General features: G+C 44.1%; 1 protein-coding gene across 10 annotated transcripts in view; it reads right to left on the bottom strand.

Moving 5' to 3' along the window:
* The window catches only part of POMGNT2 (protein O-linked mannose N-acetylglucosaminyltransferase 2 (beta 1,4-)), a 32,008-nt gene that overhangs the window by 3,241 nt on the left and 17,275 nt on the right, over window positions 1-11,492 (bottom strand). For 3 of the 10 annotated variants that reach the window (XM_071429450.1, XM_071429451.1, XM_071429452.1), the window contains one exon: window positions 7,510-7,663. The exons of 3 other annotated variants lie outside the window; for them this stretch is intronic. The gene's annotated coding sequence lies outside the window, so the exon portion shown is untranslated. Of the gene's footprint in view, window positions 1-2,460; window positions 2,611-7,239; window positions 7,466-7,509; window positions 7,664-11,492 lie in introns of those variants that run through there. 4 more of the 10 variants (XM_071429453.1, XM_071429456.1, XM_071429455.1 and 1 more) reach the window with 4 other exon arrangements.

Here is an 11,492-nt window from a genome sequence, read left to right as displayed (position 1 = left end):
GCCTACCACTGTTTTCCTTCTATGCAGAAACACTACTGGCTTATAGCAGAGTATTGATTATAACTTCAACTGTGAACTTCAATTGAGATATTGATTCACCTACAGAATTTATGGGCTTCAATTTTCATTAAGCATCAAGATTCACTGCTAGCCAGGCTGTAAATACTTGCATCCATGACTCATGGGGAACTTCAGGAAGGGAAACTTCTGATTAGTATTTACCTCACTAGATTGTTTCTAGCTGCCATTTTTAAAGCTAGCAATTTTAAATTTCTTTTGGTGCAAGTTTACCGTGACAGAAAAAAAGAAATGTCTCAAACACATGTTCTGACATCCCAAGCATCCTTTAGCATTTTAACCAAGAGACACTTCTTACATGGCAATGTGGAGGAAGTTAGCCAGGCATACTTGGGACCAAAGCACACATCCTCTACTGCCAAAGGAATCTCTTTAAAAAGAGCTACTGCAACTTAAAAGCTTGATCCTGCAACTTGGAATTGAATGGAGAGTCATGGAACTCAGTGAAGGGATTCCTATACCTCATGAGATCCCAACAGCCTGGGGGATCTATCTTAGGAAGAGCTGAAGGTACTGAGAGTCTGAATAATGCCAAAGAAATGAGTGCTAGCTGTAAGCCACACAAACTCAAGGGGTGATCTCCAGGGATCTGAGCAACAAATTCACTTCCATTTCTAGCTATTCAAATGAAAGAGAAATGAAGTCCACCTCCTTTGGAAAGTGGTCTGAAAACCCGCTCCATTTAGAAACTCCCTAAAAGCAAGCAGCAAATTAAAAATGTGTTGTTTTGATTTCAACCATGGAAAAAAAGGAAAGGGACCTAGAGTGATCATCTGATTATCAGGGCAGAATCAATTCTCCATAAACCATGCCCCAAATCTCATTCTTAGTACTCATTCATCTCCTCAGCCAGCCTCTGTTAAGAGAGGCATGAAGGACTGTGATAAACTTTTTCTAACACTTAGCCTTTGTTTCCACCACAGCAATTTTAACTGGGTCTCATCCCAGGTGCCACAGAGAGCCTGCACAGAAAAATGATGGCTGTCACATCACATCTCAAGCTGTCCACTCCATCAGGGGTGACTGCTGCTCCTCACGGCTGTGCAACTCTCAATCATGGCTATTCCATGGACAGCCTGGAATAGAAACCCACTGGGGACAGCAGTATATCACTCAGGTTCTGCTAATGCAATCAAATCAGTTTTCAGGAAGAAAAAATTTTGATGCAGACAGATCCTGAATTATTTTACTGGTACCAACTTTCACAGCTTTATTTTACTTCTTCACTCTCTTTGAAAAATGTCTAATGGTATCACCCAATTCTGTACATAACCTCTCCACTACAAACCTCTCATCTTGTGAGCACAGCTTTAAGTGACTTCAACAGCATCAGCAAGGAAAGGATCAAGCCCCACCAGCCATGTGCAAAGCTTGATAATCAGTTCATGGAGGAGACCTTTAACAGGCAGGTACTCTCCTGCAAGCACATCCTCAAAGGAAGGCCAGCCCGCAGGCTTTATGAAATTTAACTTCTGTGGGTCAGAAGAACAAAGCACACACAAGTTCAAGGGAGTCAATGCAGGTTGCAACAACTTGGCAGAGGAGGGAAAACCACATGGCTTCTTTATTACTCCATTATGGCAAAGTGAGTGCGTATGTGTGGGTGTTTCAAAGCCATGAGAAGCTCACAGTCCACAAAAACACCACTGATGCCACCTGCATTTCATGGGCATTTTGGTGGTGGGGAGATCTGCTGACCATTACAAACCCCTTGAGCCAAACAGGTCTCCTTGAAAACAGCCTGCTCAAATGTTTCACCCCTGACTGATTTGTTCTCTCCCCTCCAGCCCCAAGGGAAGGGCATAAGAGGCACTTCAGAGATGCGGCCTGATGGATGCAGCCAATGTTCAGAGGTTAGCAATTTTCATTTCAGATTCTGCCACAGCCATATCTGCTAAATGGCTAGGAATGAGCAACTCCGCTTTTTAGCAAAAAATCACCTGCAAGGCCCCCTTCTACCTGTTTCCTCTTGCAGCTCTTTCACTCCCCTGCACTTAGCTGAAATGAGTGTATGTGCTTTAGCTAACCAGGTGTCAGGAATATATGTTAAATGTTAGCAGTGCTAAAGTAATCCATCTTCATTTCTGGTCCTCGTTGCCAGTTCCTAAATCCTGGTTCATGCTGCCTGAGAGAAAGCTGCTTTTGATGGAAGTGAACAACGGGATGTGGACAGGAAGGGGTGTTGCAGGCAGAAATGAAAGGAGAATTTCACAGGTACTCAGAGAACTGTCTTAATTCTTTGCCTGTTTTCCCACATTTTATCATCCACTTTTTTTTCAATCTGACACCTTCAGTGAAAACAGACCTTCAGGAACTATAATTTTGGTCCCTCAGGGAACGATAGAGCATAAATAGTAACAAACACTGTTTGCTTTTACATACCCAAGAGAGGCTGCACCGAGGAAGTAAAGGCAAGCAACCACTCTGCATGTCCCCTGGTTCCTCAGTCCCCCAAGCTGAGATCAGTCATAAAGTGCTGTCAGCAGCAATAGACCTGGGATAAGAATCTTTCCCAGGAGGCAGAGGGCAACACTGAAAAAGGTGAAAGCATTTAGTTTCCTACCTGAAGAGAGCTGCTTCACAATAAAAGAAACTTTCATTACTAAATCTCCCTCAGTAAATGGGTCTAGAGCTGCCACTCCCACGGTGTCATCAGAGAACATCCTAAGAACTGAAAGGCCCTTGCAGAAGTGGCAGGCCAGACACACTGCTACTTTTCTTAAGAGCAGAGTGCTCTGTGCTGCTTCTTTCTACATAGAGGGCAGCCTCTAGGCCAGTCACCACCCAAGCTGCCCACACACAGACTCCCTCCTCCCCATCCCTACCACATTCATCCACCCTCTTGCTTCCCAGTGACACTGGCATACCCAGGGCTCTGCTCCACATGAGGAATATGCCCCAGTTACCAAAGAAATCGATTGGACTGACATTTTTTCACTCTCTGCTTTGAAATGCTAAAGCACCATCCTTCAGCACCAGGAGACACAGCAAGTGATAGAGCAGAGCCAAGGCAGAAGAGACGTGCACGTAAAAGCTGCACAGAGCTTCTCACTGCCAAGCTGCCACAGGGCAATGATGTCCCAGAGGAGGGCATGGGATGTGCCACTGAGGACTCTGAGAGGAGTGGGCTGCAGGGGAGCAGCAGGAGTGAGAGAGGCAGGTAGAAGAGGCCGATTTCCCTGGCAGTGATGCTGACAGGCAGGAGGCAGCAGTCTTAGAGCCAGACAAGGGGAGTTCAACAAAAACATCGTTGTGGGGGCAGCTCCAGACTGTGCAGTGGAATTAAGAGCATATCCTGAGGCTTGCAGCTCAACCACAATGGATGCTGCTCCAGCAGCTAAGAGCCTGTGGGAGGCACTCTATTTTTGGTCAGCTCATCTTTACTCTTTTTCCAAGAGTTCACAGGCATGAAGAGCTTACCCCATTTTCTTCTGCCACCCCCATTCACTCAGCAAAAGCATCACAGTTTCATTCTCACAGCTAAGCTACTTCTCCTCTAACTAGCACTGGCTGCTGGCGAGCAGGTAAAGTCTTCAGGAATATTCTTCTGGTTTGTTCAGCAGGCACTTCTGGCAGAGCCCTCCAGGGTCTTGCAGATCCATAACACTCTCATGCAAGTTTGGACACAGCAGCACCTTCTGCCTGTTAGCTACAGGTTATCTGATATATTAAACATCCTCAGGAAGTGGTAAGGACACAGGAAGCATAGATGGAGACACTGTTCTCCATCTCCTGTTAACATGCCTAGGAGATCAGAGTGGGCGGGATGAGAGAGGAATTTCCACTAATAGGCAGTTGGCATGAAGAACTGTTTGGATTCATTTAGGAGATGAGTTCTGTTGTTCTTTTTTTAATTGTGAAGCTACAGTAGGATGAATCACTAAAGCTATTAATATGATGGACAGTGTTCCAAATCTCCTCTCAATTTTAAAAATTGCAATCTAGGTAAGAAATAGGGAGAAAAGCTACAAAATCCACATAAAAAAATCCCAACTACAAAAAAGACAAGCATACACTACTAAGACCCCCAAAGGGAAAAAATCAAGAGCTTGATTAGGGAGAACAAGGGTGAACAGGGTGACCAGCACGCCTAAGGAGGGGTCACTGATTCCTGCAGGTATTAACAAAATGAGAAGTGCTGGGTTTGTCTGTTTAGGCCTTGATGAACTTTTGTTACTAACTGCCCGACATTTTCCAGGCCAATGTTCAGCTTCCCATAGCTACAGCAGGCTAAAAAGCTTCAGCAGGCTAAAAAGCCTCATCAAATGGAAAACCAAAGAGCATGAAGGAGACACATTTCCAGAGAGCATCACCCCTCTGTGCACAGAGGAAATGCCTCATGGAGGCCAACGTGGCTTTGGCCCAGCTCCTGTGCACAGCCTGCCAGTGGTGGCATGGTGTCCAAACAGAACCATCTCCACAGTTGCCAGAAATGCAACACAACTGGAAGTGGACTGGAGCTGGTCTTGCCACAGGACAGGAAAGGAGTTAGGGCAGAGTTGCATGGCCAGGAAATGGGCTTCTTGTTAGGGTAACACCGTGGGAGGGGCAGGAGCAGCTATTCCCTCCTCAAGGACATTTTCTCCATCAGCACTCCCTACCCCTGGATCCATCTCTTGCTAGACTGGCTTTCCAGGACCAGTACAGGAAAAGAAAAGCATGCAAACATGGCATCTTGCATTCCCCCTGCAAAACGTCTTCTGTTCTTTCTCCCATCCCTGATGCAAGAGGTTTAGCTAAGGATTCAGTGTATGCAACACATGCAGTTTTAAATACCTACTTCATTCATCCTCAAAGCAGAAGTTGCTAGAAGACAACTTTCCCAATTGGAAAGAGGGGGAGTTGGGATTCGGCAGCCAAGAATTTGCTTTTATTCTCATCTCTGTCACAGATTCCCACAGAACTACAAGCAAGTCAATCCCCACACCCCAAAAAGCTGCTATCATCTTATTCACTCTATTTATTTAATGAGATACATATATCTTTCACAGTACATAGCACATTAAAGAAAGGATGGTACACTGAATGATTGATATACTGGAACATTTTCTTTGTAAAAAGCAGCCAACTGTAGAAGTGCTGACTTTTTAAACAGGAAAAGAGCAGATTCTTGTAGAGGGAGTAAGCCCAGCAGTTAAAGATAAAAATATCATTATTGAAGCCTGATACAAAGAGGGGACATGAAAAACAAGAATATCTTGACTATGTAGTCTCAAGAAGAATTTTAAAAATAGAGCTTTATTTAGGGAAAAAAAAACAAAATATAACAAAACATATAAAACATATAAAATATAAAAAAACAAAATATAACTGTCTTATAAAAACCTTATCTATAGATAGTTGTGATCAAAATTAGGGTCCATCTTCAGTTTTTATGGTTCAACATAAGTGAAGAACAGAAAGCAAAACTGTAAATCTTTCTATACAAGACTGCAACCAAGGAGACTGAGGCTCTGTGCAATGGTCCCTACTGCAAAAGTACCTTCCATATGAACAACCTGGTGGCTACAGGACACCTCCCAGCTGCACTTATGGATAGAAAACCTAAGTTTTCTTCCATTTAAATTCCAAGTCTGTGAGAGCTGGGACAGGAAGAGATCCAACCTGACTTTCACAATGACTAGCAGCCATTAATTTAATATTTGCTGATACTCCTGTCTTGATCTAGAAAATAACAGGTTAAAAAAAATTCCAAGACTAAGAAGTCAATGCATAGAAGCAAGCCACAAAGCTGAACTAAAAGTATTAATCTAAAAAAAATATTTCTTGGGCTTTTAAGATCTGCATTCCCAAGTTCTCCATCCATAATAGACTATGAAATTCTTTCCCCATACAAAATCCCAGATCTCAAGAAAATTCCCCTAAAAAAGATGCATTTTTGATAAACAAGCTTGAGGCGAGAGATGTAAGGAAAATGAGCTAAAAAGGTGAAGAAAAAGAAAAAAAAAAGGTATTTCTCCCAGTCCCTCAAGTCTTGTTCACCTTCTGAGAGTCCCAAGCCTGAAGATGAAAACCCAAGCTACTCAAAATAACCATGGCTAAACAGAGGTGAAAGCTTAACAGGCAGAGTTCATTCCAGTTGATCTCTGCTCACCCGAGCATCCCACTGAAACCTATCTGGTTACATTGTCATTAACAGCCATGTCACTTGAGTAAAAAAATCTCTCCTTTGGCCTGGTCTCTTGCTTTTAGTCTGTAAACAAGATACCTCTGTCAGAACAAAAAGTGTCAAGAGAGCAGCAGGTTTGTCTTACTTCAGTGGTCTGCCTAAAGCAAAGAGTGAGCGGGGGTGGCTGAAGGGAAAATTTACTAATGCTGCAAAACTGAATGAAAAAGAGTATGATGTGAAATCCCAGAGGACTGAACAAGACGATCTTCAGCCAGTCCAACTGTGCCTCTGGGCTTTAGCTGCCATTTGTTACTCTCTGTATTTTATCTATCCTTTCCTTCTGTGCTCTCCAGCAGGCAGAGTACCTGTGTTATTCGGGTACTGGGACTGTGCTTAGCAGCACCCACAGCCTGAGCTCTCCCTGCTTTCCATCAGCACGGTGCCCAGGACTGCTCCTGGGTGCTGCAAATCCTAAGCAGGAGCCAAAATTCTTTGGAGCACAGCACAGCCAATAGGAACAGTGACAATCCCTCCTTGGTTACCACAAGCTCCACATTAGCATGTTTTTAAGGGAAGGTAAAAAAAAAGTAATCCCATAGCAGCACATGTCAGGCAAGAAATACATTTCTGTAAACCTACAGGATTTAGTCCATATCAGAGATGTTTTCCCCATGAGACTTTTGTTTAAAAATGATAAAGCAAACCACTAGTCAAACAAAGAGGGACTACAAAGACGTGGGATTACAAATGAACTACTGACTCCCTTCCCACATGTGCACACACACAGAGGAGGGATTCAGTGTGAACTTGCATGGAAGGGGGAGCGAGGAGATACCATGGAAAACATGCCAACCTCCCCCCTCTCCTCAGTACACTGCAACCAGGACTGCCAACAAAACTGAATTCAGAGCCGTATGTGATCAGCACAGCAAACACAGCACAGTTACAATGACACCCGGCAAAGAAATACAGTAATTCAGAGCATCTGCAACCTTTTTAGTCTTGGAAGTACTGTCACTGGTAGATCAGTGTTTCAGCACATGCACGCATACCTGGTGATGCTAAATAACAGGAAATGCTATCCGGTGCCTCTCTTTCACAGGAGAAAGAAAAAAGAAGACACCTTAAAGCTATGCTTTGCAGGGGAACGAGCACTCTCCAGTCCTCTTCTTTCCTCACCACCACAAAGAAAAAGCAAAAATCCCACCTAAGAGCCGTCGGCACCGTAAGCCGCGCACCATCGGCAGCCCGAGCTACCTTTCTCCGCCAGGTCTGAGCATGCTCTGTGTGCCGGCACTGTCCTATCGCTCCAGCTGGCTCACCTCAATTTGTTAGCCTCCCAGAGGTCAGCCTTGCATGCAGGATGATTTGCTGCAGTATTCCTGCAAATCCCCGACGGGCGGCCACACTGAAACAAACACCAGCGTGCTGCTCCACGGAGCTGAGCGTGTCTTGGGAGACGGGCGGCGAACTGCTCTGGGGAGGGGGGACACACGCATTTTAGAAATGCTGCTTTTGAGGATCATTAACGCCACCGCTACTCCAAACACTTCACAGAAAAGAAGAAAACAATAGGAGAGAAAGGAAAAAATGCCCCTTGCTTGAAGACGTGAAAGCCTTTCGTCGTGCTTTCTAGTAATTCCCTTGGCACCAGGAAAGCAATTTCCCAGCTGTGACGGTCAGCAAATGGCTTAGAATTGAACAGGGCTGTGATTGCCCTCCTTCAGAGATCCAGGGAGCAGTATTTTCATACTAGAGTTAATTTTTATGGTGGAAACAAGTAATTGCTAAACACAAAGGCACAGAAATTATCCCGGAGCTTGTAAGAGAATCTCCTAGTGCACACAAGCTCACGGAGGTGAGTGCCTTAAACAAACCTTCCCAGCAGAGCTTGAACCTGTGGGGGCTGAGCAGCTTCATGAAGATGGCAAACCAGATAGAACTGACTGGGAACACTTCCAGTTCTTATCCCACAATGGGATCCACATGCAGATCATAGCCCTCCAAAAGGCTCATGGCATGAAATCACACCATTAAACACAGGAGTGAGACCCCAGCCTTGCAGGGACACTCCTGCAGGCAGACCACAAGCAAACACAGGAGGCTCTGCAAACCTGTTGATTGTATCCTTGCAGGACACATCTTGTTCAATATCTGTCTGTGAGGATTTTCCCTAAAGACCTAACAGGTAAAATAAGAAGGATGAAAAAGAAGGAAAGTTCTCTTAATACCTCCTCCTACATGCTCAAGGTGCACTTCAAACTACAGCATGAACCTATGCCTGTCCTGAGAGGATCTCAGAGAGACATTGCTCAGTCACATGTGCCTGGGGGAAATAAATAATAGAATAGAGCAAAAAGAAGCGAGCCCATCCAGTGCCCTCAGCCTGTCCTATTGGGACTAAGGAAATCTAAAGTCACCCTTCTCTTTTTAAGACCATCTCATTGTCCCGTTGCGCCTCTGAATACAAAGATGTTGCCTTGTGCGGAACAAGTCCGATATTTTTCCTCTGAATTTTGTAACTCTAGGAGTGGAGTTAGATTTGGAGCTGATCTCACTTGAGAAAAACACACCTTAACTTTGTGCTTTCTGCACTTCAGAAAGCTCCACAGCGTGACCTACCTCCCACTGATGCTAACGGGAGCCTTTCCACTGACCCCACAGATCTTGGCTAGTGACTGTATCCGTAGGAACCCTGATAACCCGGACACACCATGTTGGTCTCTCTCTCTCTGAGAAAAGCTTTTATTTTACTGGAGAAGAAAGGACAACATATACAGACTGGTCTTTTATGAATAAACTTATTCTCTACCCCTGGAATGAGTTATATTAAAGGATTTCTTAGGTACAATTTATCACAATGCATAGGGAAGAGAGTTTAAACCCAGTCCTGAAGAGGGTCCTGTTTGTCAACCTGCCACACCACAAAGTACAAAACTGCATCATTAAGGGGTGGGGGAGGAACCATAATCTAATAATTCCAGCAACTGTGAAATAATAACTGTCCATTTCTATTGCACTATAAGGCACTAAGTGTGGCAGTCCCAAGCTCTTCACAGTCAGCACCTACTACAAGCTGGTAAGGTTTGAATAGGAGATCTTGGCTCAGAACTAAGAATTTGATGAATTATTTAATACCCCTCATAAAGTTGCAGTCTTCAATAACAGCACCACATTTTAGAACTCCTAAAAAGCAGTACAGCACAAACAAAACTCATCAAGCTAGCAAGAAAGTCTGAATAGATCCCTCTTGGTTTAGGGCTGACAAAGAGCAGGTAAATCGTTATTTACTGAATCTTTTCAGTGCACATATATGTTGCAGGGGTGCCTGCATCACTCTGAGTCACAGCATTTATTATTTATAGTCCCAGAAGGACTCTCTATAAGAAATTATTCCTCTTGCAGTGCTTTTGAACCAAAAGTGCATTTCAGTTTGAGAGCACACAAAAAAAATTATGCCTGAACTAACAAAAAAAGTCTTTGTACTGACAAATACAAAAAGGACACAAAGGAAGCATTTGGTTTCTGGACACCAAGATTGGGACTTCACACAGAGAGGATGACATTTTGATTCTGTAGAAGCTAAAATTAAAACTCATGCCAAAAGGATGAGGACTTCAGCCAAATATTGAAAATTCCTAAGCAAGAATATACTTTGATATGGTAAAAGGTATTTTTCAGAAGAATATCTCAGAAGCTAAACTACCCTTTGCTCAAGTGCTTCAAGAATGACATGATCCCAGGCTTAAGAGATGTAGGATGCAAGTTTTACATAAATATTAGGTTTAAAAAGGTTGAAGTATGATCAAACATATTTTACACGCACACACACACAGAGGTTACATGTCTTGACATCAACCAGACAAATTCATAGATATTTATTCTCTTCTGCAGATGTAAGCATGTTTTAGACATATAAAACATATACTTGCCTGCTATCTGAACTTGTCATATGCTAAACTACTCACTCTGATAAACCCCTCCATCCCTATTAGGAACCACCCTAGCAGCATTGCAGGGACACACTGGCCTGCTCCTGCAGCTGTATGCAGTGTGTGTGGGGAAGAAAGGTGTGGGAGAGTCACCTGCCAGTTCCCAAGGCAGGAAATGGCTTTGGTAGCTGTTCTGATTCAAGTTAGGTGCCACTTGTGCTCTTTCAAGTTCCTATTTGGCCATCAGTAATGACAGGTCAGCAGGGTGACAGAGATAAATCAATTCCCTCTCCTACAGCTTTGCCAACTGTGCACCTGCAAATGTAATTAGTGCCAGTGAGTCTGCAAGGGAATTTGAGATAATTCATGCTCATAAAAGCAGTTTGGTAAGTCAATGATGTTCAGCAAGACCGACGTGAGAAACCAAGGGTAAAACATTGCCTGTGAGATCCCTGGGTACAGCCTCACCCTGGTGCTGCCCACAGTTGCTATTTGTTCACTGGTTTTGCCCAGGCAGCAGGAAGATCATCTGCCCTCTCTCAGATGACACTTCAATATTCAGCCACAACCTCACCTGAAGACAGACATCTCCCATTTTACAGACAAAAAGACTGAGCCTGTCAATGGGATCTGGCTGGGATGCACCACACCAGCATCCATTAATATGAGAGCAGCTTCCTGTCAAAAAACTACCAACAATCAAAACCTCTTGTGTATTCCAAGGTTGTACTCATGGGCTCCAGGGCTCAAGACAGAAGCTGGGGCCTCTAAGACCACAGGTGACAGAGTAAACATGGTAAAGGACAGAGAGGAATATGTTACCAGCTCTGTCCCTGTTGCTCTCAAACAGCTGCTGGAGGAGTAGCCACAAGCCTGACACACTCTGTTCCCCACACACCTTCCCTTCTGTCTCACCTTCTATTCCCACTGCACTTGCTGTGCAGAAATCCAGGGGCCTCCTGCATAGCTGGGAAACCCCTCCTGGACCCACAACTTAGCTTCAAGTTGGAGGCCATGTCAGAGTTACTTGTCCTGGGAATTTTGGAGGAAAAGGAAGAGAGCCTCTTCTCCTGTCTATTGAGACAGACAGGGTAGTCATAACCAGCAAGTCTCACAGATGTCTTAGGAAATTAAGATGTTAATATCACAGCAAAATACACCTATTGAAAGAAAAAACACCCCTGAATGTGAACATAATAGGGGTGCCAAGTTATGGGAGAGACATAATAGAAATAAAAAACACCAACAGGCACTTAGACAGATCTATAGGGGTGAACAGATAACAACTATGTGGAAGTATTCAAAGGACAGGGCTTAAGGTGTCCAAGAATTTAACTGCCTTCACTGGACTATGCACCTGCTTTGCAAGTGGG

This window comes from Agelaius tricolor, unplaced genomic scaffold (genome assembly GCF_023055355.1).
Source record: "Agelaius tricolor isolate 1412-34295 unplaced genomic scaffold, bAgeTri1.0.p SCAF_6, whole genome shotgun sequence".
Classification (NCBI taxonomy): Eukaryota; Metazoa; Chordata; class Aves; order Passeriformes; family Icteridae; genus Agelaius; species Agelaius tricolor.
The sequence above is the reverse complement of the archived record's forward strand: the minus strand, read 5'-3'. Positions and strand labels throughout refer to the sequence as shown.